Source organism: Megalopta genalis, unplaced genomic scaffold, assembly GCF_051020955.1.
Source record: "Megalopta genalis isolate 19385.01 unplaced genomic scaffold, iyMegGena1_principal scaffold0141, whole genome shotgun sequence".
Taxonomy (NCBI): Eukaryota; Metazoa; Arthropoda; class Insecta; order Hymenoptera; family Halictidae; genus Megalopta; species Megalopta genalis.
Window position 1 is genome coordinate 172,465 of NW_027476210.1, and position 14,720 is coordinate 187,184.

The following is a 14,720-nucleotide window of genomic DNA, read 5'->3' on the forward strand; positions in this document are numbered from 1 at the left end:
ATCATTAGATTTTTTTAAAAATACGATATTCTTGCTTAACTAACGTTTCTACATAGGGATTAAGCATTTAGAACGAAATCTAATGTCAGAAAATGGCACTTTACTCTTGACATTTTTCGGTTTTTTCAATTTTCTGGGAAATCCTATCATTAGATTTTTTTAAAAATACGATATTCTTGCTTAACTAACGTTTTTACATAGGGATTAAGCATTTAGAACGAAATCTAATGTAGGAAAATGGTACTTTACTCTTGATCGGTACGTTGGGACTTTGAAAATATTCGGGCGTTCCAATCGCTCGTCTGTTGCATCATAGCGCGTCTCGGCGCAATCGACCGATTCGCTCGATCCATTATTTTCGATTTACGGCTAAAATAAATTTTTCTAATTTTTTTCAATAACATATTCCTGCTTAAATAACTTTTTTACATAGGGATTAAGCATTTAGAACGATACATTGTTTAAAATAAGGGCACTTTACTCTTGACATTTTACGGTTTTTTCAATTTTCTGAAAAATCCTATCATTAGATTTTTTTAAAAATACGATATTCTTGCTTAACTAACGTTTCTACATAGGGATTAAGCATTTAGAACGAAATCTAATGTCAGAAAATGGCACTTTACTCTTGACATTTTTCGGTTTTTTCAATTTTCTGGGAAATCCTATCATTAGATTTTTTTAAAAATACGATATTCTTGCTTAACTAACGTTTTTACATAGGGATTAAGCATTTAGAACGAAATCTAATGTAGGAAAATGGTACTTTACTCTTGATCGGTACGTTGGGACTTTGAAAATATTCGGGCGTTCCAATCGCTCGTCTGTTGCATCATAGCGCGTCTCGGCGCAATCGACCGATTCGCTCGATCCATTATTTTCGATTTACGGCTAAAATAAATTTTTCTAATTTTTTTCAATAACATATTCCTGCTTAAATAACTTTTTTACATAGGGATTAAGCATTTAGAACGATATAATGTTTAAAATAAGGGCACTTTACTCTTGACATTTTACGGTTTTTTCAATTTTCTGAAAAATCCTATCATTAGATTTTTTTAAAAATACGATATTCTTGCTTAACTAACGTTTCTACATAGGGATTAAGCATTTAGAACGAAATCTAATGTCAGAAAATGGCACTTTACTCTTGACATTTTTCGGTTTTTTCAATTTTCTGGGAAATCCTATCATTAGATTTTTTTAAAAATACGATATTCTTGCTTAACTAACGTTTTTACATAGGGATTAAGCATTTAGAACGAAATCTAATGTAGGAAAATGGTACTTTACTCTTGATCGGTACGTTGGGACTTTGAAAATATTCGGGCGTTCCAATCGCTCGTCTGTTGCATCATAGCGCGTCTCGGCGCAATCGACCGATTCGCTCGATCCATTATTTTCGATTTACGGCTAAAATAAATTTTTCTAATTTTTTTCAATAACATATTCCTGCTTAAATAACTTTTTTACATAGGGATTAAGCATTTAGAACGATATAATGTTTAAAATAAGGGCACTTTACTCTTGACATTTTACGGTTTTTTCAATTTTCTGAAAAATCCTATCATTAGATTTTTTTAAAAATACGATATTCTTGCTTAACTAACGTTTCTACATAGGGATTAAGCATTTAGAACGAAATCTAATGTCAGAAAATGGCACTTTACTCTTGACATTTTTCGGTTTTTTCAATTTTCTGGGAAATCCTATCATTAGATTTTTTTAAAAATACGATATTCTTGCTTAACTAACGTTTTTACATAGGGATTAAGCATTTAGAACGAAATCTAATGTAGGAAAATGGTACTTTACTCTTGATCGGTACGTTGGGACTTTGAAAATATTCGGGCGTTCCAATCGCTCGTCTGTTGCATCATAGCGCGTCTCGGCGCAATCGACCGATTCGCTCGATCCATTATTTTCGATTTACGGCTAAAATAAATTTTTCTAATTTTTTTCAATAACATATTCCTGCTAAAATAACTTTTTTACATAGGGATTAAGCATTTAGAACGATACATTGTTTAAAATAAGGGCACTTTACTCTTGACATTTTACGGTTTTTTCAATTTTCTGAAAAATCCTATCATTAGATTTTTTTAAAAATACGATATTCTTGCTTAACTAACGTTTCTACATAGGGATTAAGCATTTAGAACGAAATCTAATGTCAGAAAATGGCACTTTACTCTTGACATTTTTCGGTTTTTTCAATTTTCTGGGAAATCCTATCATTAGATTTTTTTAAAAATACGATATTCTTGCTTAACTAACGTTTTTACATAGGGATTAAGCATTTAGAACGAAATCTAATGTAGGAAAATGGTACTTTACTCTTGATCGGTACGTTGGGACTTTGAAAATATTCGGGCGTTCCAATCGCTCGTCTGTTGCATCATAGCGCGTCTCGGCGCAATCGACCGATTCGCTCGATCCATTATTTTCGATTTACGGCTAAAATAAATTTTTCTAATTTTTTTCAATAACATATTCCTGCTTAAATAACTTTTTTACATAGGGATTAAGCATTTAGAACGATACATTGTTTAAAATAAGGGCACTTTACTCTTGACATTTTACGGTTTTTTCAATTTTCTGAAAAATCCTATCATTAGATTTTTTTAAAAATACGATATTCTTGCTTAACTAACGTTTCTACATAGGGATTAAGCATTTAGAACGAAATCTAATGTCAGAAAATGGCACTTTACTCTTGACATTTTTCGGTTTTTTCAATTTTCTGGAAAATCCTATCATTAGATTTTTTTAAAAATACGATATTCTTGCTTAACTAACGTTTCTACATAGGGATTAAGCATTTAGAACGAAATCTAATGTCAGAAAATGGCACTTTACTCTTGACATTTTTCGGTTTTTTCAATTTTCTGGAAAATCCTATCATTAGATTTTTTTAAAAATACGATATTCTTGCTTAACTAACGTTTTTACATAGGGATTAAGCATTTAGAACGAAATCTAATGTAGGAAAATGGTACTTTACTCTTGATCGGTACGTTGGGACTTTGAAAATATTCGGGCGTTCCAATCGCTCGTCTGTTGCATCATAGCGCGTCTCGGCGCAATCGACCGATTCGCTCGATCCATTATTTTCGATTTACGGCTAAAATAAATTTTTCTAATTTTTTTCAATAACATATTCCTGCTTAAATAACTTTTTTACATAGGGATTAAGCATTTAGAACGATACATTGTTTAAAATAAGGGCACTTTACTCTTGACATTTTACGGTTTTTTCAATTTTCTGAAAAATCCTATCATTAGATTTTTTTAAAAATACGATATTCTTGCTTAACTAACGTTTCTACATAGGGATTAAGCATTTAGAACGAAATCTAATGTCAGAAAATGGCACTTTACTCTTGACATTTTTCGGTTTTTTCAATTTTCTGGAAAATCCTATCATTAGATTTTTTTAAAAATACGATATTCTTGCTTAACTAACGTTTTTACATAGGGATTAAGCATTTAGAACGAAATCTAATGTAGGAAAATGGTACTTTACTCTTGATCCGTACGTTGGGACTTTGAAAATATTCGGGCGTACGCGGCGCGCTCGGCGCTTCGAACAGCTCCGGTGTCCCCATTATTTTCGATTTACGGCTAAAATAAATTTTTCTAATTTTTTTCAATAACATATTCCTGCTAAAATAACTTTTTTACATAGGGATTAAGCATTTAGAACGATACATTGTTTAAAATAAGGGCACTTTACTCTTGACATTTTACGGTTTTTTCAATTTTCTGAAAAATCCTATCATTAGATTTTTTTAAAAATACGATATTCTTGCTTAACTAACGTTTCTACATAGGGATTAAGCATTTAGAACGAAATCTAATGTCAGAAAATGGCACTTTACTCTTGACATTTTTCGGTTTTTTCAATTTTCTGGAAAATCCTATCATTAGATTTTTTTAAAAATACGATATTCTTGCTTAACTAACGTTTTTACATAGGGATTAAGCATTTAGAACGAAATCTAATGTAGGAAAATGGTACTTTACTCTTGATCGGTACGTTGGGACTTTGAAAATATTCGGGGGTTCCAATCGCTCGTCTGTTGCATCATAGCGCGTCTCGGCGCAATCGACCGATTCGCTCGATCCATTATTTTCGATTTACGGCTAAAATAAATTTTTCTAATTTTTTTCAATAACATATTCCTGCTTAAATAACTTTTTTACATAGGGATTAAGCATTTAGAACGATACATTGTTTAAAATAAGGGCACTTTACTCTTGACATTTTACGGTTTTTTCAATTTTCTGAAAAATCCTATCATTAGATTTTTTTAAAAATACGATATTCTTGCTTAACTAACGTTTCTACATAGGGATTAAGCATTTAGAACGAAATCTAATGTCAGAAAATGGCACTTTACTCTTGACATTTTTCGGTTTTTTCAATTTTCTGGGAAATCCTATCATTAGATTTTTTTAAAAATACGATATTCTTGCTTAACTAACGTTTTTACATAGGGATTAAGCATTTAGAACGAAATCTAATGTAGGAAAATGGTACTTTACTCTTGATCGGTACGTTGGGACTTTGAAAATATTCGGGCGTTCCAATCGCTCGTCTGTTGCATCATAGCGCGTCTCGGCGCAATCGACCGATTCGCTCGATCCATTATTTTCGATTTACGGCTAAAATAAATTTTTCTAATTTTTTTCAATAACATATTCCTGCTTAAATAACTTTTTTACATAGGGATTAAGCATTTAGAACGATACATTGTTTAAAATAAGGGCACTTTACTCTTGACATTTTACGGTTTTTTCAATTTTCTGAAAAATCCTATCATTAGATTTTTTTAAAAATACGATATTCTTGCTTAACTAACGTTTCTACATAGGGATTAAGCATTTAGAACGAAATCTAATGTCAGAAAATGGCACTTTACTCTTGACATTTTTCGGTTTTTTCAATTTTCTGGGAAATCCTATCATTAGATTTTTTTAAAAATACGATATTCTTGCTTAACTAACGTTTTTACATAGGGATTAAGCATTTAGAACGAAATCTAATGTAGGAAAATGGTACTTTACTCTTGATCGGTACGGTGGGACTTTGAAAATATTCGGGCGTTCCAATCGCTCGTCTGTTGCATCATAGCGCGTCTCGGCGCAATCGACCGATTCGCTCGATCCATTATTTTCGATTTACGGCTAAAATAAATTTTTCTAATTTTTTTCAATAACATATTCCTGCTAAAATAACTTTTTTACATAGGGATTAAGCATTTAGAACGATACATTGTTTAAAATAAGGGCACTTTACTCTTGACATTTTACGGTTTTTTCAATTTTCTGAAAAATCCTATCATTAGATTTTTTTAAAAATACGATATTCTTGCTTAACTAACGTTTCTACATAGGGATTAAGCATTTAGAACGAAATCTAATGTCAGAAAATGGCACTTTACTCTTGACATTTTTCGGTTTTTTCAATTTTCTGGAAAATCCTATCATTAGATTTTTTTAAAAATACGATATTCTTGCTTAACTAACGTTTTTACATAGGGATTAAGCATTTAGAACGAAATCTAATGTAGGAAAATGGTACTTTACTCTTGATCGGTACGTTGGGACTTTGAAAATATTCGGGCGTACGCGGCGCGCTCGGCGCTTCGAACAGCTCCGGTGTCCCCATTATTTTCGATTTACGGCTAAAATAAATTTTTCTAATTTTTTTCAATAACATATTCCTGCTAAAATAACTTTTTTACATAGGGATTAAGCATTTAGAACGATACATTGTTTAAAATAAGGGCACTTTACTCTTGACATTTTACGGTTTTTTCAATTTTCTGAAAAATCCTATCATTAGATTTTTTTAAAAATACGATATTCTTGCTTAACTAACGTTTCTACATAGGGATTAAGCATTTAGAACGAAATCTAATGTCAGAAAATGGCACTTTACTCTTGACATTTTTCGGTTTTTTCAATTTTCTGGAAAATCCTATCATTAGATTTTTTTAAAAATACGATATTCTTGCTTAACTAACGTTTTTACATAGGGATTAAGCATTTAGAACGAAATCTAATGTAGGAAAATGGTACTTTACTCTTGATCGGTACGTTGGGACTTTGAAAATATTCGGGCGTTCCAATCGCTCGTCTGTTGCATCATAGCGCGTCTCGGCGCAATCGACCGATTCGCTCGATCCATTATTTTCGATTTACGGCTAAAATAAATTTTTCTAATTTTTTTCAATAACATATTCCTGCTTAAATAACTTTTTTACATAGGGATTAAGCATTTAGAACGATACATTGTTTAAAGTAAGGGCACTTTACTCTTGACATTTTACGGTTTTTTCAATTTTCTGAAAAATCCTATCATTAGATTTTTTTAAAAGTACGATATTCTTGCTTAACTAACGTTTCTACATAGGGATTAAGCATTTAGAACGAAATCTAATGTCAGAAAATGGCACTTTACTCTTGACATTTTTCGGTTTTTTCAATTTTCTGGAAAATCCTATCATTAGATTTTTTTAAAAATACGATATTCATGCTTAACTAACGTTTTTACATAGGGATTAAGCATTTAGAACGAAATCTAATGTAGGAAAATGGTACTTTACTCTTGATCGGTACGTTGGGACTTTGAAAATATTCGGGCGTTCCAATCGCTCGTCTGTTGCATCATAGCGCGTCTCGGCGCAATCGACCGATTCGCTCGATCCATTATTTTCGATTTACGGCTAAAATAAATTTTTCTAATTTTTTTCAATAACATATTCCTGCTTAAATAACTTTTTTACATAGGGATTAAGCATTTAGAACGATACATTGTTTAAAGTAAGGGCACTTTACTCTTGACATTTTACGGTTTTTTCAATTTTCTGAAAAATCCTATCATTAGATTTTTTTAAAAATACGATATTCTTGCTTAACTAACGTTTCTACATAGGGATTAAGCATTTAGAACGAAATCTAATGTCAGAAAATGGCACTTTACTCTTGACATTTTTCGGTTTTTTCAATTTTCTGGAAAATCCTATCATTAGATTTTTTTAAAAATACGATATTCTTGCTTAACTAACGTTTTTACATAGGGATTAAGCATTTAGAACGAAATCTAATGTAGGAAAATGGTACTTTACTCTTGATCGGTACGGTGGGACTTTGAAAATATTCGGGCGTTCCAATCGCTCGTCTGTTGCATCATAGCGCGTCTCGGCGCAATCGACCGATTCGCTCGACCCATTATTTTCGATTTACGGCTAAAATAAATTTTTCTCATTTTATTCAATAACATATTCTTGCTTAGATAACTTTTTTACATAGGGATTAAGCATTTAGAACGATATAATGTTTAAAATAAGGGCACTTTACTCTTGACATTTTACGGTTTTTTCAATTTTCTGAAAAATCCTATCATTAGATTTTTTTAAAAATACGATATTCTTGCTTAACTAACGTTTCTACATAGGGATTAAGCATTTAGAACGAAATCTAATGTCAGAAAATGGCACTTTACTCTTGACATTTTTCGGTTTTTTCAATTTTCTGGAAAATCCTATCATTAGATTTTTTTAAAAATACGATATTCTTGCTTAACTAACGTTTCTACATAGGGATTAAGCATTTAGAACGAAATCTAATGTAGGAAAATGGTACTTTACTCTTGATCGGTACGGTGGGACTTTGAAAATATTCGGGCGTTCCAATCGCTCGTCTGTTGCATCATAGCGCGTCTCGGCGCAATCGACCGATTCGCTCGACCCATTATTTTCGATTTACGGCTAAAATAAATTTTTCTAATTTTTTTCAATAACATATTCTTGCTTAAATAACTTTTTTACATAGGGATTAAGCATTTAGAACGATACATTGTTTAAAATAAGGGCACTTTACTCTTGACATTTTACGGTTTTTTCAATTTTCTGAAAAATCCTATCATTAGATTTTTTTAAAAATACGATATTCTTGCTTATCTAACGTTTCTACATAGGGATTAAGCATTTAGAACGAAATCTAATGTCAGAAAATGGCACTTTACTCTTGACATTTTTCGGTTTTTTCAATTTTCTGGAAAATCCTATCATTAGATTTTTTTAAAAATACGATATTCTTGCTTAACTGACGTTTCTACATAGGGATTAAGCATTTAGAACGAAATCTAATGTAGGAAAATGGTACTTTACTCTTGATCGGTACGTTGGGACTTTGAAAATATTCGGGCGTTCCAATCGCTCGTCTGTTGCATCATAGCGCGTCTCGGCGCAATCGACCGATTCGCTCGACCCATTATTTTCGATTTACGGCTAAAATAAATTTTTCTCATTTTATTCAATAACATATTCTTGCTTAGATAACTTTTTTACATAGGGATTAAGCATTTAGAACGATATAATGTTTAAAATAAGGGCACTTTACTCTTGACATTTTACGGTTTTTTCAATTTTCTGAAAAATCCTATCATTAGATTTTTTTAAAAATACGATATTCTTGCTTAACTAACGTTTCTACATAGGGATTAAGCATTTAGAACGAAATCTAATGTCAGAAAATGGCACTTTACTCTTGACATTTTTCGGTTTTTTCAATTTTCTGGAAAATCCTATCATTAGATTTTTTTAAAAATACGATATTCTTGCTTAACTAACGTTTCTACATAGGGATTAAGCATTTAGAACGAAATCTAATGTAGGAAAATGGTACTTTACTCTTGATCGGTACGTTGGGACTTTGAAAATATTCGGGCGTTCCAATCGCTCGTCTGTTGCATCATAGCGCGTCTCGGCGCAATCGACCGATTCGCTCGACCCATTATTTTCGATTTACGGCTAAAATAAATTTTTCTCATTTTATTCAATAACATATTCTTGCTTAAATAACTTTTTTACATAGGGATTAAGCATTTAGAACGATACATTGTTTAAAATAAGGGCACTTTACTCTTGACATTTTACGGTTTTTTCAATTTTCTGAAAAATCCTATCATTACATTTTTTTAAAAATACGATATTCTTGCTTATCTAACGTTTCTACATAGGGATTAAGCATTTAGAACGAAATCTAATGTCAGAAAATGGCACTTTACTCTTGACATTTTTCGGTTTTTTCAATTTTCTGGAAAATCCTATCATTAGATTTTTTTAAAAATACGATATTCTTGCTTAACTAACGTTTCTACATAGGGATTAAGCATTTAGAACGAAATCTAATGTCAGAAAATGGCACTTTACTCTTGACATTTTTCGGTTTTTTCAATTTTCTGGAAAATCCTATCATTAGATTTTTTTAAAAATACGATATTCTTGCTTAACTAACGTTTCTACATAGGGATTAAGCATTTAGAACGAAATCTAATGTCAGAAAATGGCACTTTACTCTTGACATTTTTCGGTTTTTTCAATTTTCTGGAAAATCCTATCATTAGATTTTTTTAAAAATACGATATTCTTGCTTAACTAACGTTTTTACATAGGGATTAAGCATTTAGAACGAAATCTAATGTAGGAAAATGGTACTTTACTCTTGATCGGTACGTTGGGACTTTGAAAATATTCGGGCGTTCCAATCGCTCGTCTGTTGCATCATAGCGCGTCTCGGCGCAATCGACCGATTCGCTCGATCCATTATTTTCGATTTACGGCTAAAATAAATTTTTCTAATTTTTTTCAATAACATATTCCTGCTTAAATAACTTTTTTACATAGGGATTAAGCATTTAGAACGATACATTGTTTAAAATAAGGGCACTTTACTCTTGACATTTTACGGTTTTTTCAATTTTCTGAAAAATCCTATCATTAGATTTTTTTAAAAATACGATATTCTTGCTTAACTAACGTTTCTACATAGGGATTAAGCATTTAGAACGAAATCTAATGTCAGAAAATGGCACTTTACTCTTGACATTTTTCGGTTTTTTCAATTTTCTGGAAAATCCTATCATTAGATTTTTTTAAAAATACGATATTCTTGCTTAACTAACGTTTCTACATAGGGATTAAGCATTTAGAACGAAATCTAATGTAGGAAAATGGTACTTTACTCTTGATCGGTACGGTGGGACTTTGAAAATATTCGGGCGTTCCAATCGCTCGTCTGTTGCATCATAGCGCGTCTCGGCGCAATCGACCGATTCGCTCGACCCATTATTTTCGATTTACGGCTAAAATAAATTTTTCTCATTTTATTCAATAACATATTCTTGCTTAGATAACTTTTTTACATAGGGATTAAGCATTTAGAACGATATAATGTTTAAAATAAGGGCACTTTACTCTTGACATTTTACGGTTCTTTCAATTTTCTGAAAAATCCTATCATTAGATTTTTTTAAAAATACGATATTCTTGCTTAACTAACGTTTCTACATAGGGATTAAGCATTTAGAACGAAATCTAATGTCAGAAAATGGCACTTTACTCTTGACATTTTTCGGTTTTTTCAATTTTCTGGAAAATCCTATCATTAGATTTTTTTAAAAATACGATATTCTTGCTTAACTGACGTTTCTACATAGGGATTAAGCATTTAGAACGAAATCTAATGTAGGAAAATGGTACTTTACTCTTGATCGGTACGTTGGGACTTTGAAAATATTCGGGCGTACGCGGCGCGCTCGGCGCTTTGAACAGCTCCGGTGTCCCCATTATTTTCGATTTACGGCTAAAATAAATTTTTCTAATTTTTTTCAATAACATATTCTTGCTTAAATAACTTTTTTACATAGGGATTAAGCATTTAGAACGATACATTGTTTAAAATAAGGGCACTTTACTCTTGACATTTTACGGTTTTTTCAATTTTCTGAAAAATCCTATCATTAGATTTTTTTAAAAATACGATATTCTTGCTTAACTAACGTTTCTACATAGGGATTAAGCATTTAGAACGAAATCTAATGTCAGAAAATGGCACTTTACTCTTGACATTTTTCGGTTTTTTCAATTTTCTGGAAAATCCTATCATTAGATTTTTTTAAAAATACGATATTCTTGCTTAACTAACGTTTTTACATAGGGATTAAGCATTTAGAACGAAATCTAATGTAGGAAAATGGTACTTTACTCTTGATCGGTACGGTGGGACTTTGAAAATATTCGGGCGTTCCAATCGCTCGTCTGTTGCATCATAGCGCGTCTCGGCGCAATCGACCGATTCGCTCGATCCATTATTTTCGATTTACGGCTAAAATAAATTTTTCTAATTTTTTTCAATAACATATTCCTGCTAAAATAACTTTTTTACATAGGGATTAAGCATTTAGAACGATACATTGTTTAAAATAAGGGCACTTTACTCTTGACATTTTACGGTTTTTTCAATTTTCTGAAAAATCCTATCATTAGATTTTTTTAAAAATACGATATTCTTGCTTAACTAACGTTTCTACATAGGGATTAAGCATTTAGAACGAAATCTAATGTCAGAAAATGGCACTTTACTCTTGACATTTTTCGGTTTTTTCAATTTTCTGGAAAATCCTATCATTAGATTTTTTTAAAAATACGATATTCTTGCTTAACTAACGTTTTTACATAGGGATTAAGCATTTAGAACGAAATCTAATGTAGGAAAATGGTACTTTACTCTTGATCGGTACGTTGGGACTTTGAAAATATTCGGGCGTACGCGGCGCGCTCGGCGCTTCGAACAGCTCCGGTGTCCCCATTATTTTCGATTTACGGCTAAAATAAATTTTTCTAATTTTTTTCAATAACATATTCCTGCTAAAATAACTTTTTTACATAGGGATTAAGCATTTAGAACGATACATTGTTTAAAATAAGGGCACTTTACTCTTGACATTTTACGGTTTTTTCAATTTTCTGAAAAATCCTATCATTAGATTTTTTTAAAAATACGATATTCTTGCTTAACTAACGTTTCTACATAGGGATTAAGCATTTAGAACGAAATCTAATGTCAGAAAATGGCACTTTACTCTTGACATTTTTCGGTTTTTTCAATTTTCTGGAAAATCCTATCATTAGATTTTTTTAAAAATACGATATTCTTGCTTAACTAACGTTTTTACATAGGGATTAAGCATTTAGAACGAAATCTAATGTAGGAAAATGGTACTTTACTCTTGATCGGTACGTTGGGACTTTGAAAATATTCGGGCGTTCCAATCGCTCGTCTGTTGCATCATAGCGCGTCTCGGCGCAATCGACCGATTCGCTCGATCCATTATTTTCGATTTACGGCTAAAATAAATTTTTCTAATTTTTTTCAATAACATATTCCTGCTTAAATAACTTTTTTACATAGGGATTAAGCATTTAGAACGATACATTGTTTAAAGTAAGGGCACTTTACTCTTGACATTTTACGGTTTTTTCAATTTTCTGAAAAATCCTATCATTAGATTTTTTTAAAAGTACGATATTCTTGCTTAACTAACGTTTCTACATAGGGATTAAGCATTTAGAACGAAATCTAATGTCAGAAAATGGCACTTTACTCTTGACATTTTTCGGTTTTTTCAATTTTCTGGAAAATCCTATCATTAGATTTTTTTAAAAATACGATATTCTTGCTTAACTAACGTTTTTACATAGGGATTAAGCATTTAGAACGAAATCTAATGTAGGAAAATGGTACTTTACTCTTGATCGGTACGTTGGGACTTTGAAAATATTCGGGCGTACGCGGCGCGCTCGGCGCTTCGAACAGCTCCGGTGTCCCCATTATTTTCGATTTACGGCTAAAATAAATTTTTCTAATTTTTTTCAATAACATATTCCTGCTAAAATAACTTTTTTACATAGGGATTAAGCATTTAGAACGATACATTGTTTAAAATAAGGGCACTTTACTCTTGACATTTTACGGTTTTTTCAATTTTCTGAAAAATCCTATCATTAGATTTTTTTAAAAATACGATATTCTTGCTTAACTAACGTTTCTACATAGGGATTAAGCATTTAGAACGAAATCTAATGTCAGAAAATGGCACTTTACTCTTGACATTTTTCGGTTTTTTCAATTTTCTGGAAAATCCTATCATTAGATTTTTTTAAAAATACGATATTCTTGCTTAACTAACGTTTTTACATAGGGATTAAGCATTTAGAACGAAATCTAATGTAGGAAAATGGTACTTTACTCTTGATCGGTACGTTGGGACTTTGAAAATATTCGGGCGTTCCAATCGCTCGTCTGTTGCATCATAGCGCGTCTCGGCGCAATCGACCGATTCGCTCGATCCATTATTTTCGATTTACGGCTAAAATAAATTTTTCTAATTTTTTTCAATAACATATTCCTGCTTAAATAACTTTTTTACATAGGGATTAAGCATTTAGAACGATACATTGTTTAAAGTAAGGGCACTTTACTCTTGACATTTTACGGTTTTTTCAATTTTCTGAAAAATCCTATCATTAGATTTTTTTAAAAGTACGATATTCTTGCTTAACTAACGTTTCTACATAGGGATTAAGCATTTAGAACGAAATCTAATGTCAGAAAATGGCACTTTACTCTTGACATTTTTCGGTTTTTTCAATTTTCTGGAAAATCCTATCATTAGATTTTTTTAAAAATACGATATTCTTGCTTAACTAACGTTTTTACATAGGGATTAAGCATTTAGAACGAAATCTAATGTAGGAAAATGGTACTTTACTCTTGATCGGTACGTTGGGACTTTGAAAATATTCGGGCGTTCCAATCGCTCGTCTGTTGCATCATAGCGCGTCTCGGCGCAATCGACCGATTCGCTCGATCCATTATTTTCGATTTACGGCTAAAATAAATTTTTCTAATTTTTTTCAATAACATATTCCTGCTTAAATAACTTTTTTACATAGGGATTAAGCATTTAGAACGATACATTGTTTAAAGTAAGGGCACTTTACTCTTGACATTTTACGGTTTTTTCAATTTTCTGAAAAATCCTATCATTAGATTTTTTTAAAAATACGATATTCTTGCTTAACTAACGTTTCTACATAGGGATTAAGCATTTAGAACGAAATCTAATGTCAGAAAATGGCACTTTACTCTTGACATTTTTCGGTTTTTTCAATTTTCTGGAAAATCCTATCATTAGATTTTTTTAAAAATACGATATTCTTGCTTAACTAACGTTTTTACATAGGGATTAAGCATTTAGAACGAAATCTAATGTAGGAAAATGGTACTTTACTCTTGATCGGTACGGTGGGACTTTGAAAATATTCGGGCGTTCCAATCGCTCGTCTGTTGCATCATAGCGCGTCTCGGCGCAATCGACCGATTCGCTCGACCCATTATTTTCGATTTACGGCTAAAATAAATTTTTCTCATTTTATTCAATAACATATTCTTGCTTAGATAACTTTTTTACATAGGGATTAAGCATTTAGAACGATATAATGTTTAAAATAAGGGCACTTTACTCTTGACATTTTACGGTTTTTTCAATTTTCTGAAAAATCCTATCATTAGATTTTTTTAAAAATACGATATTCTTGCTTAACTAACGTTTCTACATAGGGATTAAGCATTTAGAACGAAATCTAATGTCAGAAAATGGCACTTTACTCTTGACATTTTTCGGTTTTTTCAATTTTCTGGAAAATCCTATCATTAGATTTTTTTAAAAATACGATATTCTTGCTTAACTAACGTTTCTACATAGGGATTAAGCATTTAGAACGAAATCTAATGTAGGAAAATGGTACTTTACTCTTGATCGGTACGGTGGGACTTTGAAAATATTCGGGCGTTCCAATCGCTCG